Source organism: Phyllostomus hastatus, unplaced genomic scaffold, assembly GCF_019186645.2.
Source record: "Phyllostomus hastatus isolate PE091 unplaced genomic scaffold, TTU_PhHast_1.1 phas_contig_80, whole genome shotgun sequence".
Classification (NCBI taxonomy): Eukaryota; Metazoa; Chordata; class Mammalia; order Chiroptera; family Phyllostomidae; genus Phyllostomus; species Phyllostomus hastatus.
The window spans coordinates 39,532,488-39,555,274 of NW_025333960.1; the positions used below are offsets into that span (position 1 = coordinate 39,532,488).

A 22,787-nucleotide genomic window follows, 5' to 3' on the forward strand; every position below is an offset into this window, starting at 1 on the left:
TTCAGGTTGGGAAATAATTTTAGAGATTGTAGAGTCCAGCCCTCCCATCTAACAGGTGTGACAACGGAGCCCCAAAGAATGGAAATGTCGCACAGCGGGGTCGGGTCAGGTAGGACCTGAAACTGGGTTCCACACACTTAGTTCCCCAGGGTGTATGGCAACACCTTATGCATAGCATGCTCCCCATACTGTTTGTTGGTTTATTCCTACTTAGCTTTCGCTTTCTCAAGCCCATTGCTCTCTGTTGATGTCCCTTCCTCCACCACCAGCTTCAACCCTAGAGGATCACTTTCCATCTGCCTGTCAGGCGTCGGTCTTGGGAGTTGTGTAGTGGAAGCTGAGATGAGACTTGGGTGAAATTTAACCTGGTTCTATCAGGGCGTTATCTCTCCAGACCAACACCCCAGTAACAGTGTAGACACTAGACCAGTAACTTCCTTCCCTTTGCGGGGTCAGTGGCCACCAAACCGATGCCCGGTGGACCCACTTTCTAGCGTCCACCTAAAGACACTACTTCTGCAAAGCCTCCCAGGCCAGCGCTGGGCCACTGCTGACCTCCTCCCTGTGGGACGTTGTAAATGGATCCCGTGCCACTTTCCTCCCAGAAGCCTTCTCTGCCCATTCCAGCCTTCTAGGAAGCAAATTGCCTCTACACAGTGCAGCACTTCATCAGTCCTCCTGTTATCTCACGAGTGCCAGCCTAGCCTAGTCCGCTCCCGAAGGCAGGGAGCGTCTCCCCCAGCCCCCAGGCGGGCTCCCCGCCGGCCCACAATAATTGTGTTGGTTGATGGAGGAAAGGCTGGCAGGAGGAAGGAGAAACATTTCTTCTTGCAAACATCTTAGGGAAGTATGGGTTAGGAAAAGCAACTGCTTAAAACAGAGAGAAACATTCTGGCTTTTAATTTTTAGGCTATGTGGTGACAAATTAGACAAAGCAGCTTTTGGCTCCTGAAACCTGCCCCAGTTAAACCAATGCCAGGGTCAGTTCATTGACCCTGCCCCCAGCAGCAGCTCTGACCTGAGCCTGCAGGTGGTGCCTAAGGTCAACTACAGAGCCGGGACCGAAGGACATTAGATGAGGGACCAAGTAAGTGCCAGGCTTCCCACACTGGGAGACTTGGGTCTGAAGTCTCCCAAGGACTGGCAGAGCCTTCCTCTCAAAGACCCCCATTCCAGCTGGAATCCCAATCTTGAGAGGCCGTTTCTGAGAGCTCTAGGTAAGAATACAAACAGCTGGGCATTGGAGGAGAAAAGGAAAAGACTATCTTATCATACGTCAATGAAGGTAGTAGGTTAGAGGAAAAGCAGAGAGCCAGGCTCTGACGACCCAGAAAGCAGGAGGCAAGTTTTCATTGGCAGGGAGAAGCAGCGTGGGAGCCCGGGACATGCCTTCAGTGGGGACACCTATCGGAGGGCCTTGGGTGTCAAGGTGGGGAGAGGAAGAGCATAACCACTGTCAGCCGGTGAGGGCTCAGAGCTGCGCCACTGGAACCGGGTGAAGCTTCCTTGAAGACAAACCTAACCTCCATCACACGTGAAGAGGAGTCCTCCTCCCTGCAGCACCAGCCCTGCGGGCCTGACCCCACAGAAAGGAAAATCCAGGGATCATGCTTCTGACCCAGAAAGACCCTGGGCCCAAGAAAGGAATCCATCATCACTAAGTATTTGCTGCGTGTCAGATCCAGTTTAAATACATTATTGCTGCGGGTTCTCACAAAGCCAAGGAAGGTTGTTGACTGAGCTGCCCAAGGTCACCCTTGTGGAGGGTAGGTAAACTTCCCAAGGTCACAGATCCAGGAACGTCCCTCGTGGGATGCAAACCCAGGAGTCAGGCTCTCCCTCCTGCTTCGGGCACGCCCCAAACAGAGGTGTGTCCTCTCCGCGGATGTTTTGCATTCTGCACGTAGCTCAACCTCTCATCACCTCTGGGATGGATCCTGTTCTCACCTCTGGGGTGTGATTTAAAGTAAAAGCAACACCCGGGCCCAGACAATTCCATTCTTGTTTCCTTGCTGGTGGCGAGCCTCTCAGAAATGTGCAGACAGCGTTGACAACAAAGGTAGGTAAACGGCAGTCTGCTGGGTGGATAGTCTCCAGTGCTATTAGTATTTTGTGTTTTGTAAACCCAAGAAATACTCAGATCTTAAAGCATAAAAATAACACACTGCCGAGCCAATGAGCAGATTCTGAAAAGCGAAGAAGGGGGAGGAGTCAGGTGTGCTTACACATGGTCCTTTGGCCATGTTTGGGGAGGGGGGGTTGGGGGGTGGGGAGACTGGACCTGGCACCCAGACAACTGGCTGCCAGTACCCACTTTGCCTCTTATGAATGCCTAACTGTGGGAGGCAGCAGCCGCCCTCTAAAAGGGAGGGGGAGACACGCCTGCATGCCCTTCGGTACAAGAATCAAATGAACTGCTCTATAGAACGGAACCGGATTCTCTTCTGTTGTTGTTTACTAACGGCCAGGCTATTCCACGTCTCATTAATCCTCTATAACAACTTTATGATACAGTTGTTTCTGCTCCCTTTTGAGGGTAACGTAGCCTCAGAGAAGTCATGTAACACTCCTGAATTCACCTGGCTTTAAAGTGACCAAAGTGGACTGACTAACCTCAGCTCTCTCTAACTATAAAGTACACTGTACCGTGCTGGGCTCTGCTTTGCTTTCTGTCCAAGGTTCGGCTCACGCTGAGCCTCAAGACGGGAACGCAAGCTCTGCACACAAAATGAAATCCCACCCATTCTTCAGGGCCCACTTGAGCCCTGTCTCCAGTGAGAAGCTGTCCCAGGCTCCTTCTGCCCTCTAGACTCACCCTCCACCCCCACTTCCCATCAGTCTGTCCCTTCTGCCCTGCCAACTTGCTGGGACTTTCAGAATTTGTTGTCTTCCCTCTCATCTGTACCCTGCGGCCTTTGTCAGATGCCTGTCACTTCCTTTGCCTTTGTTAAAATACCTCCTCCGGGAAGCCTTCCCTGACCCTCTCCCACCTCCATCCACCCTCCATCCTGTTGGCTGTCCACCTGAGAGTTCCCTAGCTCTTTCTGCGTCTGCCTGTGTTAAGTGTCAACGTATCCCCTATACCTGCATTGACTTTACAATCCTCACACTAGACTTCGAGTTTGAGGGCAGGGACTGAGGGTGCAACTTGCCTTGGCATTCCCAGGCATGTCCTGTCTGTAGAAAGTGCTCACCAAATGCTCTTCGAATTAATAAGTGGATTTCTATGGCAGTTATAGTACATCGCACAGTTCCCCTGATGGGTTTTTAATCCCTTTCCTTGGGGGGTGTACAGCAGGGGTGTCAAACTCATTTTCACAGGCAGCCACATCAGCCTGGCGATTGCCTTCAAAGGGCCGAATGTAATTTTAGGACTGTATGACCGTAACTTCTCCTTAACTAGGGGCAAGGAGCTCTCTGGCAGTGGGGTAGAAACAAGGTGCCAGCTGGATAAAACAAGGCGGAGGGCCAGATGCGGCCCACGGGCCTTGCATTTGCCACCTGTGGTGTACAGTATAGTACATTTCTCCTGAATGCCTCTCTGTGCCAAGTTCAATCAATGCCGGGCACCTAGTAGGTACTCAGAAAACATTGGTGATTTGGTTAAGTGATTACCGAATTTCCCACTGTATTGAATTCTCCCAGCCACCATGTTCCCGTCCCAGCCCACAGCATGGCCAATGGAAAATTAATTGGTAACAAAGTGTATATCTAATTACAACATCCCGTCCCTGCCACAGAGATGCTCAAATGTTAATTATAACATATACATCTCAATAACAGACGGTAGCATTTAATTCAGCATTAATAACGCCACTTGGGCCGGCCAACACACACACAAAGCTCCCTTCTATCTGCCATTAGGGCAGACTTTGCACTTTAAGCGCCAAAGTCCTCATCCATAAAGCATTCCTGCCCCGAAAACCAAACGTTTCCTCGCATGCCTGGAGCGCGCTTAAGCCCTCAGTTTTCCCAAAGCAGAGGTCCGCATCCAGGGCCCCCTGGGGTCTAGGGGCGCTGGGCGCACGATTCGGCGTCGCTGTACTGGGATATCTCAGAGGCTGTGGCGGCATCCCCAGCTAGCCCGTCGCACCGGGCTCTCCAGGGCCCGCCATCCCGGGAAAGAAAGGCGAACTACATTACCCAGCAGGCTCCCCGCCGCCCTCTTTCCTTTCAAGTCGTTGCACGTGGCCGGAGGGGAGGGCGGGGCCTGGACGTCACTCTCCTACATTCTCTGTCCCTGTGTCAGAGCAGGGATATATTTTTTTCCCTTCCTCTATTCCCTCCCCTCCACCCGCCCCTCCCTCCCTCGCTCCCCTCCCTCCCTCCCTCCCTCCCTTCCTTCTTGGCTGGGTTTGTGCGCTGGGGCGCCCGAACCCCTCCGCAGCCGGGACGCGCGGAACTCGCAGCAGGAGTCGGCTCTCGGGAGCCTCCTCCCTCCCTTCCCCTTCCCTGCCCCCTTCCCCCACCCCCGACTCGGACTCGCAGCGGCGGCCGGAGGAACCCCGAGGTGAGCATCCCCCTGTCCGCCCCCTCTCTTTTAGTCACCTCAGCTTGCCGCTCGATTCGGGGACCCGGGAGGAGGACTGCGTCCTTATGGGCAAATCCGGGAAAAACCACCCCAAACAATTAGTCCCTTGCTCCTCCCTGCGCCAGGGGCAGCCGGGCGTCCGCGCTCATCCTTGTCCCCCCTTCTCTGTCGAGGACCGCACTCCACGATCTCGCCGCTCCCGGGGTTTGCCCCTTCCCTGCCGGGTGCCCCGCCCCGTGGGGAGCCGTAGCCTTGCAGCTCCGGCGGGGAGGGGGTACCGAGGGGCGAACGGCTGGAGCCCCGCTGGCGTTGGAGCCGCGCGGGGTAGCTGCTGTCATGTGCCGGGTTCCGACCCGGGGGGAGGAAGAGAGCGAGCGTGATCCCTCTCCCTTTTGTTTTAAAGCCCGCATTGGCTGCATCGAGCAGTTGGTTTAGTAGCAGCCAAACTTGCAGCTGTTCTGGTCGTGCCCCGCCGAGGTAGGAGCACGGCTCCGGGTGGCCGCTCCCAGCCGGAGGCTGCTGCCCTCGCGGCTGCAGGAGGGTCCCCGAAAGAGTGTCTCCACGCCGCCCCTCCCTCCTCTGGTGACTGATTGTGTCTGTGGCAGCGGCCGTGTTCGAGTGTGTGCGCGCCCGACCCCGCGGGCGCGGGGATGGCTGTCGTCTAGACAGTCAGTGTGTCCCCCTCCCTCTGTCCCCGGTGAACCCGCGGGCCGCGGGGCACGAAGGATGGGAGCAGAGGAGAAAACCGAGTCGGGGGATCCATTGAGGTTCCGGCTTTGGATATGCCCCGCGGTGGTGATTCTATTGGCTTTGTGAACATTATTATTACTGTCGCCGCGGTGTGACTGGGCCCGAGGAATAGGTCCGCCCGGCGGAGTGGGGGTTAAGTTGACAGGCTCTGAAAATCCAGGCTCTCGGCATAGTGACTCCAGCGGCCACGGGGTGGGCTCCGGCTCGGGTTTTTCAGGACGAAGAGCAGGCGACTTGTTCTGGACGCCCGTCTTGGGGGAGGCTTGGCAGGGGGCGGTGGCTCGGCGTGCTGCGGAGGTCTGGGGCTCCCGAGGGCCGCTGGTGGGAGCCAGGGTGCGTCTGGAGGAGGTGTCCCAGGGACCGAGTATGTCTCTCTCTTGGCGTTAAAAGACAAGCGGGGGTCCACCTGGGCGCCGTTGGCTGTTTGGTTTCGTGGAGTTTGCAGGGCCGGGGTTGGGGGGCAGCCGTGAGCAGAATGGGGGCGCGGTGTGTAAAGGGGAGGAGGGGTGGCTGGCGGCGCGGTGTGCGTCCCCACCCCCGAGAGTGAGGCGTTGCCTCCCCCGCCCAGCTGTTTGTGTGTGTACACACCGCTCCAGCGTGAGTGTGGGGCGGGGACCGCAGACTGCGGCGTAGTGGGGACGCGCGAGGACCCTGATCTCTGTGGAGATAGGTCCCGCCAGCCCCCTGGTGGTCCCAGTTGGACTCGTAGTACTGTGTCCTCTGGCGCGCGCACGTGCGCGTGACCCGGTTATTTGGAGGTAGGGTTGGTGGGTCTTTGGGTCCGGTGTAGACCCTGGGGTTGAGTGTGCACCGGGTTTGTAAGGGAGTACCCGGCCGGCTATATAGCAGGAGACCCACAGTCTCTACCTCCGCGTCTCTAATGCCCCCAGACCCGGCAGACTGGCCGACTACTAGGCGGTGCGAGGGAAGGGGGGCTGGTCTGGCTGGAGAAGCCTCCAACGCGCGCATGTCTCCCACCCCGACACGCTCGGATTGATCCTTGCACCGAGGCGCCCTGTGGGTGCGCCTGTCCACGCTCGCCATGGCTACCTTTACAGACCCTGGCGGAAATCAGTGTGCCCTGCGCCCCCCACTCTATTCTTCGTCCTGCAGGCAGTGTGGGCCAAAGGCTGGTCTGCAGCGCTGCCGCACTCGCTGCCGCCGCCGCCCTCGCTGCTGCTGCTGCCGGATGCCCGGGCGCATGCCTTTGCTGACCCCGCCCGCTCGATTTGAGAGCCCGGGGAATTATCTCCCGGGCTAGGTTCCGAGTGCTAAGGAAGCAGCCACTGGAGCTGCCAGGTCCTCGACCGGCTGGAGGCTCTGGCGGACGAAAGTGACACAGCTCGAGCACTGCTGCCCGCTGCCGCGGAGCTAGGAGAGAGAGGAAGGGGCCGCCCAGTGGGCGGGAGAGGCCGCAGGCTGTCCAGCCGCGGGCCCTCCGGCCCAGCGTCCGCCTGTGCAGAAAACCTTAGGAATCCCGATTGTGAGCATGCTCAGACCTCGAGGGGAAATGGCCTGGCTTTCAAGAAAACTCAGTGACAGGAGAACAGAATGCACCCAACAAACCTGAGAAGATTCCAGTCCCTCGCAGGATGCACTCAGGTTGCCTGAGGAAACTCCCTTTGAGTATTAGAAGCAGGATTCGATTTAGACACAGATCACCGCATCTGCTGTGTCAAGTGTGCGTCCTGGATTGTGCGTGCTTGAACGCAGTAATTTCGTGCTGCCTTCCGGGGCACAGTGTCCCCAGTGATTAACAGATTGCTAGTATAATAATAGGTTTGTATGACTTTGCGGGGTGGTGCCCCCCAGCCCTCGTACCATTGCATTTATTCAGGGAGTCCCATGAGGTAGGGGGTATTAGCCCCATTTTACAGATGAGCACATTGAGGCCCTAGAAGTGCCATGACTCTCAGTGGGAGAAGGGCTACTTCCCCTCTTTGCAATTGTCTTCTCAGCCTATGGCTTTTGGTTGAAACAGTGGCCAGTTCCCCGCCCTCCCCCCACCCCCGCCAGAGTGGGTCTTGGTACACCAGGAGGTCCTGAAACTGAGAAAGGGGGTAAATTGATGTCGCTAATTACTCTTTGTCAAAACACTTTTGATATGCTACCAGTCCTAATGACAGTTGCCACTAAAGAATGGGAAGTCTGTGTTGCTGTTATTACCACTCATCTGAAAATACGCTATTGTTGGTTGTCAGTTTGGGTGTACCCAGTGTATTCCAGAATCATGCCTGCATGTACTACCTGCATATGGCACACATGTTTATGTAATACATGCCTGTGTTCATACCGGTGTGTTAGCGGAGTTCTTACTGGATCCCAGGGTTATGCTGTACTTCCTGGTTTCAGAACTGTCCGACCTAGAGTGTAGACCCCTGAGACACCATCTCAGGTTGTACTCCCTGTCCCCTCCATCTCCAGGGGTGTGGGGAAGCCCCCCAAAGACCAAAGAGCTCCTTCGTGCATGTGTGTGTTTCTCAGAGTTCGAGTTCACGAAGGATCTCAGACACAGTCTGAAGAAAGATAATTAGGTTCTGCCAACTAATCAACCATTCATTCCCAAATACATACTGGACACCTACCTGTTTGTATAGCTTGAAATGTATACAAAGAAAATTTAATATATGGCCCCTGCCTGCCAAAAATATATTCTGACTATGGAGATAAATGTTTAAGTCCAACACATGTTTATATCGAGCACCTACCTTACTCGAGACATGCTACTTTGTTTTGGGTACACAAAGATAATATAGCAGAAACAGTTAAGTTACAATGCAACAAAACGGGTGATTCAGACCCTGTAGGAAAGAACAACTCATTAATATTTTAGAGCACTCACCCCGGGACTTCATCACTTTCAAATAGGTTGGTTGCAAGGGATTCAAAATGCCCGTTCTATCCTAGAGCAACTGTAGAAGCAAGGAACAGAGGAAGACAGGCCTAATATCCCTTGTTTTCCTGGAGTTCAGACGGTTTGGAACCTCCCAGGGGGGTCCAGAGGTCCTGTGTGTCCTCCTGTAGAAGTTAAGCAGCTGGTGGGAAAAGACCCTGAAGCTACCCAACAGCTTGCTTTGCGAGCAGTGAGGAGCTCACAGGTTGTTCTCCGTGGTCCTGCCCCCGCACTGCTGGGCTGTGCTGGGCTGCAGTAGGCTGCTGTCCCCTGCGATAGGCCGTGGCTTTGGTCAGCGTCTCACACAGGCTCTGCCTGAGCTTGGTGTCTGTCTCCCAGGTCTGTGTCGCTGGTTTAGTATGGGTCTGCTTTTCATCTGTTCATTCCCAAGCTCACTTCTGGGGCCCCGGCACTGTCCTGTAATTTCTTCTCAGTTGCGGGGTCCACTGCCTTTGTTTTAAAGGTTCTGTTGTTTGCAGCTCAGATCCCAAAGGAGGCGGCGGTTAGGGTGGAGAGAGAATCCTGGGCCCGCAGAGAGAACAGGAGGCACAAACAGACGGGCAAATTGCAGTTTTGGGGAATTCTCCAAACATGATGGTATTTCTGCATCGCTTGCCCAGCAATGTGGCAGCCCCTTTTGATGTTCTTTTGAGGGATCCTCTACCTCTGGGCCTCACTGCTGACTCGCTGGTCACCTGCGCTCAGTGGCTCACACGCAGGCTTCGCTCCTCTGCCCCCCGCCTCATCCTGCACACCGTTTAACTCAGAGCCATGCTGTGATAGTGGCCTCCTCCCTGACTACCACCCTGCTGACTATCGACATCTGCTTCTTATTTCTGGATGTAACCCAGGCCAGAGCTGCGGTTCAGAACAGGGTGGGAGCACAGCCATCCTCAGATCCCAGGCACCCAGAGCCGGGAAGGCCTTGCTGATGAGCACATCTCCAGATGAGGACCCCGAGGCCCAGAGGGACGAAATGACTTAATGCAAATTTGGCCAGGAACCCTTGGCAGAGTGGGACAAGAAATCTTGGATGTTGATGCCTCGTCCAATCTTCTTTCTCTGTACCATGGTACTTTTGGGGGGGAAAGTGGGGTTCTCACTCCCCAAAGAGTGAGAATTCTATATCTTCTTCTCACCTCTCCTCTGGTTCTGGCAAAGGCTCTGGAATTCACCTCATAGTATTGAGACTGCTTTCCTTGGAGACTGACCTGGCCCTACCTCTCCTATCTTTTCATCTTTCCAGGAATCTTTTCATCTTTCATCGTCCAGGAATCTGGGAGGGGCAGTGGGCCTTGGGGCCTTCTAGCACTCTTGAATTTGGCCTTTTGCTTTTCCTCCCCATGGCAAGGTCCCCAGAAACCTCCTGACAGTGTTTGCAAAGCGGCTGTGTGCATGCATTTTCCTGGGAAGAGGACCCACGGGTTCCATTTGATTTTCACCTGGCTCATCTGAGAACAGAAACTACCGGTGCTGGGGGTCATGGAGTTGGGTAGGGGGCTGGTTGGCATCGGAGACTCTGGTAATACCTTACACTTGGTTTGGCTTTATGCTTTGCAAAGCGTTTCACACAACCGGTCTCATCTGCTTTTTGTAATAGGCCTGTGAGGCTGTTGTCATTGTTCCCGTTTTGCAGATGAGGAAACTGAGCGAGCCTCGGTGGTTAGTGACCCTCCCGAGCCACAAGTAAGCAGTAGAGCAGGGATCGGAACCCTGGTCTTCAGACTTCAAATCCACGGCCCAGGGCAGAGGGGGTCCACCATGTCACATCACCCTTACGGTTTTGTGAGTAGAGGGCCTCAGGCTATTTGGAACTTCTGTACGTCCACTGTTGGCTCATAAACAGCTGTGAAGCCAAAGCCAAATGCTAATTTACTCAGGGGTGGGTTGGATGACGGATCGGAGGCAGTCACCATAGCAGTGATCTGGGGCCAGTGTGGGATGACTTCCTGGAAGAGGTGAGTTTGGGAACAGGTCTGGGGTGGTGGCCATCCTGGAGGAGGTTTCCATCTGGGGCCATGGCATTGTGGGTGTTTGGACCGGAAGTGGAGTAGACTAAGGAGGTTCAGTGGATCATCCTATAGTTAGAAGGAGCTTCTTAATAGTGTTCGGGCTCTGTGCCTGTGCCTGATTCTGTGCTAGAACCTGGGGCTACAGCGGCGACAGGCACCACCCTCCCCCTGCCCCTTCAAGGAGCCCAGTGTCTGGCCAGAGAGACGGACACTTAAACAATCAACTCCAGTGTGGTGTGGTGAGTGCAAGTGGTTAAAGTCAGCATGGTGCAGTAACTGCAGCAGTAGAGGAAGTTCCCAGGGCCTTAGAGCAGCATGGCCTAGCCTCAAGATCATGGAGGGCTTCCTAAGGGAGATAATGCAGGAGCTGCATCTGAATGGATGAAAAAGAATGGGTCAGGAGAGGAGCTAGGAGAAGGGCATTCAGGGGTAGGAACAGTATGTGCAAAGGTGTGGAGGCCGAGGCTGCCTGACTATGGGGGGGGGGGGCAGGAGCAGTGCGGTCGAGGGCAGAGAGGCAGCGGAGGCTCCGATCTGAGGAGTGATGAGCCTGGCTGAGGACCTTGACTTTCAGCCTGCAGGCAGAGCAGGGAGGACTGGGCTTTAAGCGGGGTGGAGGCATGCGCCCTGGGGCAGAAGGGAACGTGACTGGGAGCTGGGCAGCTGCAGGGCTGACGAGGACATGGCAGGCTCCCTAGGGCATCTAGGTCACAGGGGCCGAGGCCTGCAACCAGGGCAATGTGGATGGGGGTGGGGGAAGGTTATATATTAAACATTTTTTAGAGAGTAAGTCTGTAGTGATTGCTTAGCTCACGGGGGATGAGGGAGGAGACCCAGTGACTCCCATGTTTCTGGCCCCACTGATCTGGTGGATGGCAGCCCTTACCCAGGTGAGACCTTCTGGGCCTTGGAGCAGGTCAGCTCAGGTTAGGGTGGCAAGGAGGACTGTGGGGAGTTCAATGTCAGATGCACTGAATTTGAATTGCTGCTATTCTCACAGACAACATCATGCATAGGGTAGAAGCCTGAGGAAGCGTCGGGGGTGGGAGCCCCAGGCCCGGGACTGGGGGCAAGTCTGCTGCTGAGGGACCCTGGTGGGGATGTCGGACACAGTAAGAGGAGACCTCTTCCTCTCATTGTCGGAAAATTCTTTGTCACGCCTCATGCCGCTGTCATCAGGGAAGCCAGGCAGGGATGCTGTGTCATGCTGGAGGCCCAGCTGGCAGAATCCAGCAACAGCCAAGAGTGAGCTCCCACTGGAAGCATGAGAGTGAGTTAGGGGACGGGCCCACTCATTTTGCATGTCCGTCCGTGGTGAGCGGGGCGCCGGCCCAGGCCCTGGAGGCAGGAGTGCAGGGCGGGGAAGGTGTGGAGCCGGTAGTCCAGTTGGGAGATAGGATGTGAATATGTACAGCCACTAAAAAGCTGTAACAGCCTGGGCAAAGAGCAGACTGCAGATTAAATAGTGGAATGGATACTTCTCTTCCAGCCGTACTGCGTTTTTATAGCACTGGTGTGTTTTGGGCAGAGCTTCAGTCTTTTCCGTTTTGAATCCTTGGGGGCCTAAGATAGCGCCTGGCACCCAGCAGGTGTTCAGGCTATGTCTGTGGATCTGCAGGGATGTGGCCAGTCCGTTGTTTGGGGTGGGAGGTCAGACGGGGAAGGCTCCCAGGAACAAGTCCAAAGAGGGGATCCCAACACCAAATTAGAGTATTTTTAGTACCACAGCGGAGTAAAAATCTTGAAAACCTTCCAACTACCAGGTACCTAGAAATGCTGTATACAATATAACTAGCATCCATTCAAAGAAGAGCTGGACTCATAAGATGTAAGGAAAAACCAGGGGACTCAAAAGTGAGTGTGGGCAGGAGGCTTGTGCACAGGCCAGGCCGGTCCTGGGGGTGGGGGTTGTGAGGGGTGGTTACAGGTCTCAGAACCAAGGGGGGCTGGGTCCTGATAGCATAGGATATCATAGGATATCATACCCCTGATAGGGGTGAGCCCAGGGGTTGGGACGGAGAGCTCTGCCTGGGGCGGGCCTCTGCCAAGGTTTGCACGCGTGGAGAAAGGACGGACTAGACCTCAGTCCACTGCTGGTGCGTAAGAGTGGGGCGCGGGGCGGGAGACTGTCAGTCTTGGCCTGCATTTACAGTGGAGAAAAATGTTCCCTGGAAACTTAAAAGCTCGGGCCTGACTTGCTTTTGGATGTCGTCCGTCCGGAGGTTCCCCCAAAAGGAGGAATTAGCATATGAAGCCTCTGGAAACCAGGGTCCTCCAGCCTGTGGTCTCCAGATTCTCAGGGGTGCCAGGAGGATTCTAGGGCTCTTCGCCCTTCACTGACTTGGGTCGCAGCCTTGGACAGATGCTGCAGGACCTGGGTAGCCTGAGTGAGTGAGGAGGAGGAGAGAGGCCTCATTCAAAACCTTTAAGAAGGGCCTTCTGGACAGCCGCCTACTAGGGTCGGGGGGCATGTGCAGGGCTGTGTGAGGGCCTGTTCCCTGGGGCTTCATCTCTTCTCGGAAGCCAGCAGACAAGCCATCCAGGAGGGCCAGACTGCTCTCCCCTGTTGTTTACTCAGGCCAGGTAAGAGACGAGGCTTCTGTCCAGGCTCCCCCTGAGGGTGCCCTATGCAGATTCCATCTGCTGCTCATGCCCCAGACTAAGCATCCTGCTGGTTCCCCGAAGCCCAGAGTCTGAGTTCCTAGAATTTCAGTCTGGGGAGACATCTTCGAGGTCACCTCGCCAATCCCCGCTGTGTGGCAGTCCTGACTACGTCAGCACTTGCTCAGATGCTCCCCACGGCCGCGAGCGTCCTGCCTATGAGGCAACACCCTCTCTTCCCACAGGGCTTTGTGGCTGGGAAGGTCTTCTGCAGCCTCAGCCAGCATCCAGCTAATCCCACTCCCCCGCCATCACCCCTTGGCTTCGGACGCAAGGGCCTTAATTTGTCCAGCTTAGATTCTCTGACAGTCCAGCCAACTTCATCCTAACATAGTTAGTTAGCACAGAAAGAGTTGTTTTGTTGTGTTTTGAATTCTCATCCAAGGATGTTTATTGATTTCAGAGGGAGAGGAAGGAGGGTGGGGAGAGAGAGAGAAAAGGAAACATTGATGTGAGAAACATCGATCGGTTACCTCCTATATGTGCCCCGACTGGGAATCGAACCCACAACCTAGGTACTTGCCCTGACAGGGAGTTGAACCCTCAACTTTTTGGTGCATGGGATGATGCTCCAACCAACTGAGCCACCAGCCAGGGCCAGAAGGAGCTTTTGAAGATGACATGTAAGTGTAGCTGAGCTGGCTGCATAGATGCAGTCTGTGCTGTCGAAGTTTTGAGAAGCTTTGGTTCGGTGCTTTTCAGATTGCTGTGAGAGGAGCAACAGCCCGCACTGCAAGTTCTTTCCTCCAACACCCAGAACACATTTTGGCTTCTAAGTAAGTGACTCAGGAATTGGTGTTTATTGAGTGTCTACTATGTGCCAGGCGCAGTGCTAAGCCTTGTCTCTGTGCCTCACTGAGTTAAAGTCCCTTCCACGAGGGAGAGAGACAGAGAGGCAGAGACGTGGAGATGCCTCACTGTGGCCGTGACCGTGGAGCCTGAAGTTATTCAGAAAGAATGTGTGTGGTTCCACCTGGCCTGGGCGGAGCTGACACTCCCCGTGCTGTTCCCTTATAGGGCCTTCTTCCGGGGCAGCACTGTCATGATCTCAGTGCTAGCAGAGGAGGACCAGCAGGTCTTTACCATATTTGTGGGGCATTTGCCGAGATGCAGTTTTCATCCGTGAGATCAAGAAAGTGGGCTCGTGGAGAATCCGCACCTTGGTGTGTCACCGAGTAGGATGGCGTTCACGGTCAAAGTGTTTCTGAGAGCGGGGTGTACTGCTAATCTGTCTCCTGGGGTCGGTCTGCATTGCGAGGGGCTTCCTCCGGGAGCAGAGGCTTCCCGTTCCTTTGCATCTGCAGGGTGGTTGGCACCTGCAGGTTCAGCTGTTCACCAGGCGCCATGACAGGTGATGAGGGGCATGGGTTGCCTGTGCAGGGAGGTTGCATCAGCCAGCTGGACGCCCGGATGTGCACTGCCAGTTTCACACAGGACCCTGGGCCAGCAGCAGCGCTCAGTGGGCAGGGCCAGGGATTCTGGGAAAGCACCCAATTTCTCCTACTCTCCCTCCAAAAATTGTTCCTCATGCTCATTGTAGTGGTTCGCCTCAGTCCTGCAGCTTCAGGCTCTCGCCCCGTTCACATTTGGTTCAGTTTGGCGGATGGGCCTGAGCCGCCTGCTGCGCACCGGGCTCTGAATGAGGCGAGACGAATTCTGGTGAACTGGCAGCGCCTCCCGTCTGCTTCTTGGTGGGGAGGACAGAATGGCCTCACGCTCACGTGATGTGGGAAGTACTGGGTGAGAAGAAAGAGCAGTGTGGCCGGGCAGCCAGAGGTGACTCTTAATTTTTTGTGGAAAAGGAGACTTTTAAAGTAAAAAGGGGTACTGTTAATAACCATGTTCTGCGATGCAGATGTGGACTGGGGTTGTCCAGGGCAAATGCGTGCTTATGGCCACATGGACCAGAGTGGGTGCGTGCTTGTGGGTCACACCTGACACTCTTATCCTTTATGCTGCAGGATGCACATGGGGTGATGGGAGGAAGGGCTCACCCACCAAAGAAACCAGCATCTGTTTCCTCATTTTGTTTAGGGACTACAGAGGAAAGTGTCTGTTGGGACTGTGGACTCAGCATTCTGATGGGGCTCAGTTTCCAGCCACAGGGTTCTATCTTACATTATACCTCTCCACGATCTCAGTTTTGGGGTTGGACATGGAAGTCTGGAGAGGTGAAAAACCTCCTGGCTTGCAGGATGTTGGCTGTTGGCAAAAGAACAGTGAACTAGTCATGACTTTTTAAAAAAGGTGTTTGTAGATTCTCACAGACAAAAGTCTAAAGATAAGGGTTATGGAGTTGGTTAACTCACCGGGTCAGTAAAAATTTCAAGGACTCACTCTACCCTTCTAGGCTCCCATTTTCAGCATATTGGTGTTCGTTCTCGGGCTTGGCCCCTCATGGTCACAGTGTGGCTACCACTGCTCCAGGCATCACATTCTCATGTAACTGTGTCTGAAGGCAGGCAGGAAGGTGAGTTTCTAGTCTCTCCTTGTGCCTTACTTCATCAGGGAGGGGAAAGTTTCCCAGAATCCCCTGACTAAAATTTTCATCAAGTCCCGCTGCAGAGAAGTAGGTCAGTACCCATTTGAGAAAGTAAGTCTTGGTATTTTCTGTCTCATCTACAGGAAGAGGTAAACTCTGCTTGTAGGGAAGTGGGCAGACAAGGATTGACGTTTGCCTTACCAAATTTTAATATGATTTTAATTTATTTGGGGAAATGTCAGCTTTATTAAGATAAAAAAATTTTTTATACCTCAACATAATTGAGGTTTAAACCCTGCTCCACCACCCCCGCCAACTCTGGCAACCACTGAGATGCTTTCTTTCACTATAGTTTTGCTTTTTCTAGTCATCATTTTTTCTTGACCCACAGGGAATACTGGGGCAGAGGACCCCAGCTGTCCAATGAAGGCCCCTTGTGTGATCTCAACAACTGGGTTCTATGGCCTTTGCCCCAAGTAGCTCCTCCAACTTTCCTGCCACTGGGGACAGGTGGGGGACGCCTGCATGCAGGACTGTCCAGAGGGTGGCAGCCTATGTGGGTGGTGGCCTGGTCAGCAGGACCGGAGGTGCCCGAGGGACTGAGACTCTGATTGGTCAATGGCAGGCAGTGGTCACCTTTGCAGGTGACCATGGGATTGAGAGAGGAAATTGCTTCTGAGAGTGGCTTGGACACCTGTGTCTAGCAGAGGCAAGTCTCTTGCCCATGCTGGTTGGGAACTCTGGCCCTGGGGAACACAGGCCTTGGGAGGATGGTGGTGGATCCCCTGGCCAGGAACGTCCACCCAACGACCCCCTGGGGCAAATCCGTCCCCTCAGGACTCTTCCGCACTCTTCCCATGTGGTCATTTTTCTCTTCTCCTGTCACCCCAGCACTTGGTTCATATGTCTTTTTTTTTAAAGAATATTTTTTATACTATGTTTCATTTTTTTAGAGAGAGGGGAAGGAAGGGAGGGAGAGAGGGAGAGAAACATCACTTATATGTGCCCAAACTAGAGACCAAACTCTCAGCCGGCATGTGCCCTGACCAGGGACCAAACCGGCAGCCCTTTGCTTTGCAGGACGATGCCCAACCAGCTGAGCCACGCTGGTCAAGGCTGGTCCATAAATCTTTAAAGCACTTAGCACTTCCCGTCACCCGCATCATTTCTTGGCTCCTTTCTGATCTGTTCTCTGAGGTCGTGAGCACCTTGAAGATGCTGTCCTAGTCTGAGTCATCGGTGGCTCTCCCACAGGGCTCGGGCAGTGCCGGCCTTAGGATCCATGCACGATGAAAAACATGTTTAAAGCAAAATGCCTATTTATTGAATGAGGAACGGCCCTTGCTCATTGTAGGCATCCGTCCGGTTGAGAACCGGTTCAGGGTGGCCCCGCACAGGGCCCTGGATGAGGATTTACGGATTTTTACAGACAGGGAGGGGCAACAGCAGGTTTACAGTGGTGAGTCTGCGAAACGCAGTTCATGCTCGTATTTGTTACTTGTTAGTTATTGTGTTATTTTCCATACGAACAACTGTAACCCTACTTTTGCCCCACCCTGTATTTCTTCCCTGAGGAGAAAGAGAGGTAATCCACGTGCTGTTATGGGTTGAGTTGTAAACCGCGCCCCCCCACCCAAGAAGCACGTTGAACCCCCAACCCAGGAAGGACCTCAGAATGTGACTGTATTTGAAGGTGAGGCACTTAAGGTGAAACGGGGTCCTCTGGGTGGGCCCTAGTCCAGCATGGATTGTGTGATGCCCTTAGAAGAAGCGGAGGTGTGGACACAGAGTGGACACAGACGGGGGGACGACCGTGTGAAGGAGGACACAGGGGGAAGGCCGCCATCCGCAGGCCCAGGACAGAGAGGAAGCCAGCCCTGCTGTTCCCTGAGCCCGGCTTTCTGGCCCCCAGAGCTGACAGACGACACGTTTCTGTCTGTGCCGCTCTGTTGTGGCAGCCGGGCTACAGGTCCAGGCCTGTGTCGCTCTAAAATCCCCAACTCTTTGCTCTGTGAGCTGCTGCGTTTGCACATTGGGGAGAGGTATCTGTCACCTCAGGGACTGGGCGGGGGTGGGGGGAGGGGGGGACTTCTCCAGAAACCCTGGGGCAATCCAATAATGACGTTAAAAACCAAACATTTGCAGGCTGTGAACCAAAGCATCGCAGGTTCAATTCCCAGTCAGGGCACATGCCTGGGTTGCAGGCCACGACCCCCAGCAACTGCACATTGATGTTTCTCTCTCTCTCTCTTTCTCCCTCCCTTCCCTCTCTAAAGATAAATAAATAAAATCTTAAAAAAAATGAACATTTGGTATTACAGTATTAAAGTGCTTAGTGAGCACTTTACATGTGTTATATTAATTAGCCTCCACAGCCTCTGTGTTATCAATAAGAAAATGAAGACACAGAGAGGTTAAGTAATTTCCCCCTAGGTCACACAGCCAAGAATGGCATAGCCCATTGTGCCCCCGTTTTGCCTCTTAACTCTCACACACACAGGGATTGACAAGTGACGCTGAGGTTTCCTTGTGGTGTTCTGGAAAGGTCACTGGTCTCAGGTCTGCCACTAATGCCACCTGGCTGATCCTGGGCAAGTCACTTCACATCTGGATGACTCGGGGAGTGGATGAGTTAATATCGAAGGCCCCCAGTTGCCTCTTTCTGGGGTTCCCAGTGACAGGCCCCCGAGGCACAGCCGGGAAGCATCCCCGTGATGTCATCTTCCGCATTCGCCTGCACCAGAGGCAGCAGCTCTGGATCGCCTGACCTGGCCAGCGGGACCTATGGTTCGGCAGTTTGTTCCTTCCTGATAAAAGTGATGGTTTCGTCCCATGAGGTAGAAGTTGTCCCTACCCTGTGTTCCAAGCCTTTTAAGGATGTGGGCTTCCCGTTACACCCGCAGAAGGGTGAGGGGGAAAGGGCTGCAGGTGAGGAAGGTAACGTGTCTCCTTCCTCTGGGTAAAGCAAACGAGGTTGACGCAGCCTCCTTCACGGCAGAGAGAAAACAGCCACAGGGGCCACGGGCCTTGGGAGCCCCGAGGGAGCACGGCCCTCTGCCTCTCTAGTCATCTCGTTTCCACTTCCCCTGAGGCCGGGAGGAGGGAGGGTGAGGGTGAGGAGAGGGTGGTCTGACGGAAAGCAGGGTGGGAAGAGCAAGAAGGCGCTTGGCCGGGCCCCTCGGGACACTCCCAGGGACCTGGTTGTAAACCTCCGGCAGTCTCACTCCCGGTTCATCCCCACAGGGTTTTAGCGATTTTAGTTACTTCATCAGGGCCAAGTTTACTTAAAGTGTCTGTAATAGGTTTTAGAGCCGGAACAGCACTCGAGTACCCAGATCCCAGTTCCCCAGCCACCCGCTCATGACCTCAATCGCTGGGATCCCAGGCTCCCCGGCTCGAGCACCCGCTGGCCCAGAGGAGAGAGGCCCGCTGGGTGCCTCGGCTCACGATGGGTGCACAGACCCTGAGCGCTCCTGATGGCTGTGGGTGGGCAGGTGTCCTTTACCACCTCCTTTCACGCTTTTGTCGGCAACACCAGGGGTTGTTACTCCTGCCGTCCTTGTGAGGTGACTGGGGAGCTGGCCGGGTCAATGCAAGGCTTCCAAGGGGACACTGGGGCAAGAAAAGGCAGGTGACTTGGCCAAGGTCACATACCACACTTGCCAGTGAGAAAACAAATTGAGGGTTGGTTCTCTATTCAGTAACCGGCACCCACCCCTGCTATGTCTTAAAGGTTGGCATTCACACTGTGGCTGGAGTATAGGCTGATCTCCCGTTGAATGTCCATGACTTTGTAAAAAAATTAGAGCCGGGTATCTATTTAAATGTGCACCAGAGAAAAAACTTGTGGTTTCATTATTGCTTAGCAGGAAACTAAGTTTAATAAAAAGTCCATACAAGGTCAAGGGTAATATTACAACCGATACACAGGTATGACAGACAAGACCAAACAAAGTTCTGGATTTGGGAAGTGCAGCGTGAGTTTGGGTTGGGCTTGTGTCACTGGCATTGGGAACGTTTTGAATAATACCCGTCCAGTTTCAGCCCAAGGCTACCTGCCTCCTTTCACATAACAAATGCAGGTTTCTAAAGGTTTATTTACATGAAATTTTTATACATATGATTATAGCTTGAATGCACAAAAGATGGTCATTACCTAAAGACAATCGTAGTAAATATTTTTGTAAAACCAAGGATATAGGCTCTAGTTGTTTTTTTTTTTTCCTAAACCACCTGTTCAGCAAATTTGGACTTTTAAACAGTAACTTCTGTTACCCGGGATTTTGATAACTGGAAACTTCTTAATTGGCACCCGAATAACTTCAGCACACTGACAGTACATTTGTTAGAAAGATCATCTGAGCATCACATGTGCTGCCGTGAAGAGTGTTCTGTTTGACACCCGCTGTCCAGCCAATGACATACGCTCTTTTCTAAAGTTAATAACGAAGGGGTGTATCTCTAGAGCTAACTCACTCTAATAAGCCTGGCAAAGTTTTGCTACTCACATACAGGTAATCTAGAAGAGTTACACTGAAGTTGAGATGAGTCTGTTTCTATTGTGTTTATTTGTTTATTTTGTTCCTTAGGGTTCTAGCTGTAAGTGAAAGCATATAGTATTTTGTCTTTCTCTCTCTGATTTCTTTCACTTAGCAAGATAAGGATTACTATTGTCACCCTAATTTTAGAGAATAAAAAGTAGAGGCAATAAACAGAGAGGTGAAGTAACTTGCCTGAGGTCACACAGCTACTACTAGGGAAAGGCAAGACTGGAATTGTCAGCCTGGCTCCTGAGTTCCTACTGGTGGCCTGATGTGAGGCTGGGTGGGCGGGGTGGCTGAGTGGAACTGACCGGGGGTGTTCTGCATCTTACCCTCACCCCCTGTCCTCACCCTCCGCAGCCCCAGGGCCTTCAGGGCCATGGCTGGCAACCTCTGGAGGATGTCAGGTTAGCATCTTAGTCGGGTCCTAAGCTGGTAGACAGGACTTTAGCTTGTTTGGTTTCTACAAGATGAATTGACCCTTGGCTGTTGGGAATTCAAGCAGGCCTGGAACCGTCTAGAGCAATGTTTCCGGGGAATGAGGACTCCAGACAAATACCATTTCTAGGTGGCCATAATTATGCCAATAAAATTGAGTGCTCAGAGTCCAAGGTACACATTTCAGAACAATAACTGGAGGAGGCACCCTTCAATTAATTGCAGCGCCCCAAACAAATATGAAAACCTATAAATCTGATTGGAGCCAGTTCCCGGGGCCGGAGTGATTTACCTCAGAGTTGAGCCATAAAACTCGGTGAGGGCTGACTTCCCACACTCAGTGTCACCTTCCCGGCGCCCTCCCACCTGTAACCCTAAATTAGCCCCCTCAAGCCCCGGGGTCGGGAAATGAGCAGCAGCATTTGTTAAAGAGCCGGGAGCCTGGGGGGGGGTGGCGGCAAAGAGAGGCCCTTGGGGTCTTCCCTGTATGCAGATTAGCTCTCTTGACTGAGTCCCCCTTTCCCATAAGGGGGAGTCTCAGGGGATGAGGTACAGCCTTCCCCTCCCCTTGGGGCCGAACCCCAGGGAGGTGAGGGTGACTCACTTTTCCTGTCCGTGGAAAGCAGACCTTGATCTTGGTGGTTTGAAGGTGACTGGGATCTTGGAGGAGAGTTTATTCTTTGTTGTTTTGGCTGCTGTCCACATGCTACCCGTTCAAGTTAGTGATTTAAGAAGATTCCTGATTTCTAGGAGACGCCCCTTCGCTTCTGGCCCATGGGCCTCTGCCCCGTAGGTGCAGAAGGGTCCCCTGTGCTGAGGTTTGTGCCGTCTCTGCCTTTTCTCCTAGTTTGTGGCCCTGTCTGCCTCCGTGGGGCTTGGGTCCCCGCCCCACCCAGCTCCACCTCCAGGGTGGGCTCTGCTTCTGCCTGGGGTCCCTGGCCCTACCTACCTCTGTCCCAGCCAGCAGCACACTGCTCCCCAGCCTACCCCCTCACCACCCCTAAAATAGTGGAAGCATCTGCTTGACAACCAGGAGTTCCGGTTCCTTCTCAGTTGGAGATTTTCACCTGGCGGGCCAGCCTTTTAAAGACTCCGACTTCTTCTCGGCTGTGTTGAGGCCACTCTGGGTTCTCTCTGGGTTTACCCACATTGGGGTCTTCCTTGTTCTCAGGACCCAGCCTTTCTGCTGGCCCCCCTCCCTGTGGCCCTGCCTGTTGAAGCAGGATGGGAGGTGATCATCAGGTGACCCGGGGGCCGGAAGGTCCCCACCTGAAATGGGCTTTTGTGGGAGTGGGTGGCATCCCCTCTTGCCCAAGTGCTTTGCCTGCCCCTGGGAATGCAAGCAGGGGTCTTTCAGGCCCGGGATTGAGATGGAGGCCCTGCTGGGGTGGGTGGGTGGGTACCGGCCAGTTCCTGGGGTGCTCTGTGTGCTACAGACGGCCCCCTCCCCAGGCCTCAGTGGAGGTCCCTAAAGGCTGGCTCTCCTCTAGCTTGTTCTAGAAGAATATTTGACCTCCTTCATCTAATAGGATATTAGGAACAGCAGGTACTTGAACGAAATAAAGCTGTTTGATTTTGGGAGGATACTTTGGAAAGTAGAAGCTTGGTTCTCATTGATGATACCTTAGTAGTGTGTGTGCTTGTGTTTTAACAACTCAAAAATGTTATTGAAAATATGGTGCACATGCTGGCCAGGTAGCTCCATTGGTTCAAGTGTCATCCCAATACACCAAGGCTGTGGGTTCAGTCCCTGGTCAGGGCACATACAAGAATCAACCAACGAATGCATAAATAAGTGGAACAGCAAATTGATGTTTCCCTCTACCTCTCTAAAGTCAATAAATAAAGAAAAAAACTGAAAACATGGAATGAAAATACGGTGCCACTGTGGCATTGCAATACATCTGAAGGGAAGACTCATCCATCAGTCTACCTCTTGACTTGAATACTGCATTAATTTTTGCACATTGTATTCTTTTCCTCGTTTCTAGCAACTGGTCAATTTGCAGTTAAGTTAAATCGTTTTGTATAATGAGCTTGGGTTTTATTTGTTGCACGTTCTGTGTTGCCAGTGTCACCACTGCTTCCGTGAACCGGATCCGGGCTCTCAGTTCCGTTGCATCACCGCCTTTCCAGGCAACCCTTCTCGGCACAGTGTCCAGTTTGAGTTGGTGTTTCCTGGCTGTCCAGAGCTCTTCCCCCTCCCCCTCCTGAAGGAAACAGCTGAGACTTCGCCAGGGTTGTGATATCCTTAAATAACGCCAAGTGCCACTCCTGTGTGTCATATTTTATGAATTAGCCACGTGCGCTCACCCCTCGAATGTGGGGTAGGCAGGTGTTGGTATTACAGCCGCTTCACAAAAATGCTGCAGGAGATTAAGTCTCACACAGGACTTCGCAGCTGCTGCTGGGACCCGAGGCCACACCCTCTCCGCCACCCTTTTGTGTCCTTTCCACCACCACGCAGAACCAGCCCCAG

General features: G+C 53.6%; 1 protein-coding gene across 3 annotated transcripts in view; it reads left to right on the forward strand.

Moving 5' to 3' along the window:
• Positions 1-1,900: 1,900 nt before the first annotated feature.
• The window catches only part of CTIF (cap binding complex dependent translation initiation factor), a 253,727-nt gene continuing 232,840 nt past the window's right edge, over positions 1,901-22,787 (forward strand). For 2 of the 3 annotated variants that reach the window (XM_045849927.1, XM_045849930.1), the window contains exon 1: positions 4,346-4,510. The gene's annotated coding sequence lies outside the window, so the exon portion shown is untranslated. Of the gene's footprint in view, positions 2,060-4,345; positions 4,511-22,787 lie in introns of those variants that run through there. The other variant, XM_045849928.1, reaches the window with a different exon arrangement.